We start from the raw sequence: 7848 nt of genomic DNA, 5'->3' as shown, positions 1-7848 counted from the left end.
ATTTTTCTTTTTATAAGGGGAGAGGAACATATTCTTTTTATCACATTGGTCTCAATATCTGGTATTCTTTGCCATCTAGATTTTCCAATAGTCGGATTGACACAAACCTGCAGCACTCATCAATCAAGCAATAAACAAGAGAGAGATATAGATCATGATTCCTAACTAAACTAAAGAAAAGGTTTTTTTTTTTTTTTCCTGGAAAGAAGGGAAAGAAATAACCAAATGAACTGCAAAATAAGAAACAAAAATAAAAGCATCATTAGTAAGAACCTCCCCCAGACTTAAACGACACTGTCCCCAGTGACATTCAAATCCAGAGAAGGCGGTAAAAATAAATAAAATAAATAAAATAAAATAAAAGAAAGGGAAAAGAAAAATCAAACTAGTGGGTTGCCTCCCACTAAGCGCTTGTTTTGAGTCAATCGCTTGACTTGGCGGAGTTCAGGATGTGGGTGGAGTGGTAGTGGAGGATTGTTGCTGCCTCCTCGCCTTCCAAGGCGGTGTGTAAACGGATCTGGTTGGAGCAGCTTCTAGTGTCGATCAACACTCAGGGGTGTGTCGATCGACAGTCTTCTCGTCACCTGCAAAAGCAACAGGAGAAACAAGCTTTGAAGGAACTCTAGGCTTGTTATCTTGTGAAGCAGTCTTTGAATAATCCAAAGAATTAATCAAAGATAAACAGGAGAAGAGAGAGAAGAGAACTTATCACATAGGTCCATGAGTGGTGTGGGTTGAAGAGAATGTGCAGAATTTTTCGTCTATGAAACCCGAGGGTGTCGATCGACAGGGGTAGTGGTATCGATCAACACCGTTGCTCTGCAACTCTCATTAACGAGCTCAACGTGTTGGAGCGTTGTGTGTGGCTCTGTGGTGGGATTCTGATCAGTCTAAGGAGGTGTGTCTATGCTGGACGCAATGCAACTAATAGGCTTAGTAAGTTCTGAACCATCCATGCCAAACTCCATCTCCGAATCACAAACCTTGAGAGAGATTCTCCCTCTCTTCACATCAAACCTAGCACCAGCTGTAGCTAGGAATGCTCTTCCAAGGATAAGGGGATCCTTGGGTTCCTTCTCATAGTCCAGGACCACAAAATCAGCACGGATAACAGAGTTACCAATCTTAACAGGAACATCTTCAAGGATTCCTTCAAGGATTCGCTTGGAACGATCCGCGAAAGGAAGAGTGATGCGAGTAGGTCTGTAGTGAGTCATGCCTAGTCTCTCAGCAACAGACTTAAGCATGACGTTGATGCTGGATCCCAGATCACACAAAGAGCGGCTGAACCTGCTTGTGGAGATAGAGCAATCAAGAACAAAGCTACCCGGATCTGGAACCTTCTCAGTGGGCTGTCCAGGAGTAATGGTGCGGATGTACTCAGCTATGTCTACTCTTTGTGCCTTCTCCTTCTTGGCCTTAGGCGGCATGATTGCACTGATGTCTCTGGTAAGAAGCTTAGCTTCATCCGAGCTAATTCTATTGTCAACAAGTCGCTTGACATACCTATTGAATGAAACATAGATGTCTCAGAAGCATCCTTAGGAAGAGTATGGAGGATCTTCTCCATTATGGTTGTGCACTTACCAGCATGAATCTCCTGCTTAGAACGACGCCTCCTTGGATACGAGACAAGAGGAGTATAGACAGACTCGGGCTGCATAGGTACCTGCACCTCACAAGGTGTAGTCCGGATCCAATGTCGATCGACACTGGATGGGTATCGATCGACACCGTCGTATTGAGTCGTCTCTGAGAAAAGGGTCCCGTATGGTGTCGATCAACACTGGAGGTTGTCGGTCGACACCATCTATGCAACTTCGAGCTCCAACTCGTCTTAAGTGTCCAATTCCTCCCACACATCATCTCTTTCTCTGATGAAGATGGCATTGCAGCTCTTCCTTGGGTTAGCATCAGGATTACCAGGAAGAAAGCCCTCTTGTCTCTTGATAGATTGTGCAGTTTGAGCTACCTATACATCTAGCTTCTTCAAGTGAGAGCTCAGATTATGGATCTTCCCATTAATATCTGTATAGACAACATCAAACTTCCCAATAAACTCCATAACAAGCTTTGTTTGGCTCTCCAGAATCTGCTCAAGCATCGATTCCATTCTTGTCTCTGCTGAAGGTGGAGGGGGGGGGGGGGCTTGGTAAGTTGAATTACCATAGTTCCTCTGAAAGTTGCTTTGAGGAAAGGTCTTCTGGAAAGCAAGCTTTGGAGTGTAGTTGGAGGAACCCTGGTTCCTTGTTAACCTGTTGCCACTGAAGTTGCCCTGTGGCTGCCCAAACTTCCTGTATCCCTGACCATCTATGTAGAAGACTCCTTCCTCTGACTTAGGCTAAGGCTCAATAGTCTCTTCTTCAGCTGCAAAGTGGGCATGCTTCTTCCTTGTGAGCAAGTTATGAACCGAATCCAGCTTAGCATTAACCTCTGCCATCTGATTTCCTGAAATAGCTCCGGCAATCTTCTTCCTCTCAAAATCAGCATTCTTGGTATTGTTGCGACAAGCAAGCTTCTCTATCACGGCTGTAGCATCAGCTGGGTAACGTGTATTGAAGTTACCATTACTCGCTGCATCTAGAGCCATCTGGTATCTCCAATCAACTCCTCTGAAAAAGGTACCTAGAAGTTGTACCTCACTGAAACCATGATGTGGACAATCTCGTTGGTACTCCTTGAAACAAATCCAAGCAGCCTTGAAAGTTGGACCTTGTGTGAAGGTAGACAGCTTGTTTCTCAACTCCTCAGACTTAGCATCATCGTAGAAATTGTTCAAAAAGACTATCTTGATGCTTCTCCAAGTCTTGAGGGAACCTGCTTTAAGTTGCTTCAGCCAAGAAGCTGCTTCCCCAACAAGTGAATAAGGGAAAAACTTGCACAGTAGGTAGTCCTCTGAGACTCCATTAGCCTTGATGCTCAGAACAAGGTCCTCAAATCGCTCGATATGATCCATTGGCTGCTCATGAGATAAGCCATGGAAAGGATGCTAGCCAACTAAAGCAAAGTAGCCAGGCTTCAGCTCATAGTCGTTTCTCTGGAATGTGGGGGTACAATCGCTGATCGATTAGCATAGAACAGGTCTGGTCTGTTGAAATCCCCAAGAGTACGACGAGGTTCCGCAGATGGAAGAATAGCTGCAGGAATCTGGTGTTGGTGTCGATCGACACCTCTGTTGTGTCGTTCGATACCGATTGCATCCGCGTGCTGCTCCCGATGGTGTCGATCGACACCTAGTTGGTGTCGCTCACCACCGAGCCCTGCTACATCTCTAGCAGCTAACTGCGCATTGAGGCGCGCTTGATCCTCATTGGCGTCCTCAAGTAGGATGAGTCCATGATCATCCAATCTCTGACCAGCCTCATTGTAAGCTTGCCCATCCTCATCTCTCAAAACTCCTTCTGCATCAGCTCTGATGACTTTTTCAGCCATTGCTAATTTCTGAGTTTTTCGGTTGGTGCGTTCAAGTTTTCCCAAGTCCAGAACAGACAAGTTGATAAGCTCCTTCTGTTTTGTGCTCCTTGTTTGCCTAGGCATACACCTGAAACTTAGAAAAGAAGAAAACAAGAAACACGTGTGTAACAAAATAGAAGTAAAAACTAAACGAAATCTCTAAACAAAACTCAATGTTGATTCTCAAGAACTTCGGCGACGGCGCCAAATTTGATATGGTTCAAATTACCTAGAACTACTCTTTCAAATAAGAGATCAATTGTAGTATTTTAGGATCGAATTCACGGAGTTCTTTTGTTCAAACAGTGAGTTGAATGTCGAGATTAAGCTAGCATGGTAATAGTGAAAATAAAAGAGAACAAAGTAAAAAGACAGCAGATTGATTGTGTTGTAAACGATTTAATAAAGAGCTAGGAACAGGGTATTCTCAGGGTAACTATTAGTTAGTAGATCTAATGAAAGCAAGGTTGTTATCGAACCATTCTTAAACTCAAACTCTAATTATGGAATAACCGGTGGGCGTGCTGCAAAACTCCCTATATCTATAGCTTATAATAACCAGAGAAGCCGAGAAACTATCAACCTAAATATGCATTCTTAACGAGTTCAATTGTTCATTTTAGTAGATAGGCCGATTCTTATTACACACCTATAAACCAGACTCATCAAATAATAGATCCAACTACAGATACCTATGGCGGGCATATCTATTGTCTGGATTCAAGATCTAGTTAATTACTCCAGATCTAGCATTATGCATAGTTAAAGATGAAAAATTCTACAGATAACCTAACAAGGGGGACAATCTACTAAACCATATGAATCCCTAATGAGAAACCCTATTCCTAACAAGAAGATTACTCAGACATATTGGATGAAGCAAACAACATATTTGAGTGTGAAAGCATAAACACAGTAAATAGAGAAGGGGAAAGAATGGATCTCTTCACTATATATAGATCTGAATAAAACTCTGAAAACAATCGACGACTGGTTTATGTCTCTCAGTAATAGGGTTTGTAGAAAACTTGATAAAAGACTTGATAAAAGAAACTTAGGTCTAAAACTAATATATATATACCCTAAAAACATCAAGGGACTAATAACGCAAATAGGGAAATCTACTGGGGCATACTTGATCTTCTGTAAACTCGGAGGCATCTAGGGTTTTTTCTGGGCCGAAACTGGTGTCGATCGACACCAAGAGTGTGTCGATCGACACTCCTCGCTGATTCCTGAACCAAAATCGTCCTAAGCTTCCTTTTTCATAACTTTTGCTCCAAAATGTCTCATTATCTCCATTGTTGTCCCATTTCATAGAATACCTAAAAAGACACAAAAAAGACTCGAGAAATAACATAAAGACTCAAAATCTTATACCTAACACGTAGATAAAATCAGTGAAAATCGGGTTATTTCATATACTATCGCATTGTCACAGCTCTAGCTATGGTGGTCATTTCACAGTATCCAAAGTTCTTCAAGCAGGCTTTTGGTGGCCTACAATGTTTCGGGATGCTCAGAAGTTCATATCGCAATGTGACCCTTGTCAGAGAAGGGGAAAGATCAGCAAGCGTAATGAGATGCCTCAGAAATTTATACTCGAAGTCGAAGTCTTTAATTGTTGGGGTATAGATTTCATGGGAGCCTTCCCGCAATCCAACAAGAATCTCTACACCCTAGTAGCTGTGGATTATGTCTCCAAATGGGTAGAAGCTATAGCTAGTCCAAAGAACGATTTAGCGATTGTCATGAAACTCTTCAAGTTAATCATCTTCCCTCGTTTTGGAGTGCCACGCATAGTCATTAGTGACAAAGGTAAGCATTTCATTAACAAGATTCTAGCGAAATTGCTTTTACAGTATGGAGTTCAGCATCGGGTTGCTACTCCCTACCATCCACAAACGAGCGGCCAAGTTGAAGTTTGCAACAGGCAAATCAAAGAGATTCTTGAGAAAACAGTGGGTAAAGCGAAAAAGGAGTGGTCCTACAAGTTAGATGATGCACTGTGGGCCTACAAGATAGTTTTCAAAACTCCGCTTGGGACCACACATTTTCATCTTCTATATGGTAAAGCTTGTCATCTTTTAGTGAAATTAGAGCACAAAGCAGCTTGGGTAGTCAAGATGATGAATTTCGACATCAAATCAACTGGAGAAAGGAGTCTTATTCAGTTGAATGAGCTTGATGAATTATGAATTCACGCCTTAGACAACTCGAAGCTCTACAAGGAACACACAAAAGCTTACCACAACAAGAAGATCCTCACTCGGACCTTTGAGCCTAATGACCAGGTACTTCTTTATGATTCTAGATTGACAATATTTCCTGGAAAATTGTGTTCTCGTTGGACAGATCCCTTCATAGTCCACTCGGTTAGGCCATATGGAATAGTCATTCTCAAAAACAACAATGAAAAACCATTTGCTGTGAATGGACATAGAGTCAAACACTACTGGGCTGAAGCCAAGATTCCAGTAGAAAAGCCTTTGGATCTTCAGGATCCACCTGTTGATTAAGCAACTACAGAGTCAACCTATTTACTCAAAACAAGCGCTTAGTGGGAGGCAACCCACAAGTTTGATTTTTCTTTTCCCTTTCTTTTATTTTCTTTCATTTTTGATTTATTTTTCCCGATTTCTCTGGATTTTAATACCACTGGGGAGGTTCTTACTAATATTGGTTTTATTTTTGATTCTTATTATTTTCCGTTTTTGAGTTTATTGGGTCTTAAAAAATAAACGTTTTCTTTAGTTTAGTTAGGAGTCATGATCTATATTTCTCTTGATTATTGCTTGATTGATAAGTACTGCAAGTTCGAGTCAATCCGACTATTGGAAACTTGCCCACGATTGAAAAACTCTGCCCGTGACTGAGATTTTTTTACTGTGAGTGAAGAAATCATGTCTGTGATCGAGAATTCCTGCCCATGAGCGAGAAATCCAAGCTGTTTTCCTGTCCGATCGAGAACCTTCCGAGGAACCCGTCTTTATTCGGAGTAAAGCTTCATGAATCAAGGCTGCTTCTATCAAGAGGTGTTAGATTAAGATGAGGAGAGTTAAATTGAGCTGGGATCAAGATTGGGAAGCCATCGAATGTCCGAGAATCGTTGAAGCTAACCTTAAACCTTCAACCGAATCTCTGTGAGTCTTGAAGCGTGTGATATGGCACATGATAGGTTTGAGTGTTTATTTGGGTGATTGATTGCTTGTTTGGTTGCATGATTGCTTGTTTGGTTGCATGATCATATACTCTTGCATTCATTGATTTATTTCATGAATTATATGAGTATTAATTAATGGTACTAAGCCGCATATGAGGTTTTTTTAGATTCTTATGCTTAAGGCTTATGTTTGGGAGGTTGTGGTGAGTAAGAATATTGATGATTCTATGATTTTGAGTAACCATATGTCTCATAATATGTTAAATATGGGTCTTGATACGTGGTGCTCGTGGTAGGAGGAAGAGACCATAAGCGTATCAAGATCGTGGTATGTCTGACCTTCGTAGTGAACCGTGATATTGTGGGGTCTTGTAACTATGTTACTTGATCGCCATGAAGTGTGAAGAATTCGGAGAGACGGGGCTAGCTACCCTGGCCGAGTGTCTACACGACGGTGTAGCGTTTGTTAGTGATGCTCCGGTTACATACCTTTGTGGTTGTAACGCGGGAGATCACGGGAGTGTGTGTTTGGCGTTGGGTTTGATGTTTTGCATATCGGGCCCTTTTAAAAACTTAATAAAACAGGAGTCTTAGTTGCATGTGCATATTTTTGGTAGATGCTTCGGCAAGCTACCTTTTGTTGTTATTCTCTGTTGCGTGTTTCGTATTATGATAGTGGGATGGGGAACTAATATCTGTTGCAGGTAGACCGAGCTCACTAAGTAATCTTAGATTTCTTATGACTCCATTTTGTTTTGCAGGAAACCTTAGTGGGAACCATTAGAGGGATGCTCAAGACGTAGGAAAGCCGGTATATAGTTTGTTGTTTTTTGCAAAATTTAATGATTATGATTTTTGTTGGATTTGAGCGTGTATGCTCAAGGGCCCATTGTTGAAACGTTTTGGATACTTGGTTGTCTGAGAAATTTATATATTATAAAAGATTATTTTCATATAAAGAGTGTGTTTCATGCGATATTAGTCTTGTCGGGACTGACATAACTCACGATCATGGCAAGGGTTGAAAAGCCTAAACCGCGTTCGTGAGGGATGTTCATGTGGATAATCTGGCTAAGGGTCTAAAGCCATTTGGAACCTAAGTTGGGTTGTCCGTGTGAGTTATCAATGTGGCGTTTCCGGGTTGCCCTTGGCTTGTCAGGCCATAGAGCGATTCGAGGGCGTTTTGGTATCAGAGCATGGTTCATGATGCTCACGGGACACACGTTTTCTAA

General features: G+C 41.7%; 2 pseudogenes across 2 annotated transcripts; one reads left to right on the top strand and one right to left on the bottom strand.

The window, feature by feature from the left end:
• Positions 1–460: 460 nt before the first annotated feature.
• Positions 461–3244, bottom strand: AT5G29337 (annotated as a pseudogene; the record flags this gene model as incomplete). Its single annotated transcript has 1 exon — positions 461–3244.
• A 1714-nt stretch (positions 3245–4958) lies between these two features.
• On the top strand, positions 4959–5972 carry AT5G29295 (annotated as a pseudogene; the record flags this gene model as incomplete). Its single annotated transcript has 1 exon — positions 4959–5972.
• Positions 5973–7848: the final 1876 nt, after the last annotated feature.

This window comes from Arabidopsis thaliana, chromosome 5, assembly GCF_000001735.4.
Source record: "Arabidopsis thaliana chromosome 5, partial sequence".
NCBI lineage: Eukaryota > Viridiplantae > Streptophyta > Magnoliopsida > Brassicales > Brassicaceae > Arabidopsis > Arabidopsis thaliana.
Note: the sequence above shows the minus strand (reverse complement) of the source record. Positions and strands in the feature narration are given on the sequence as shown.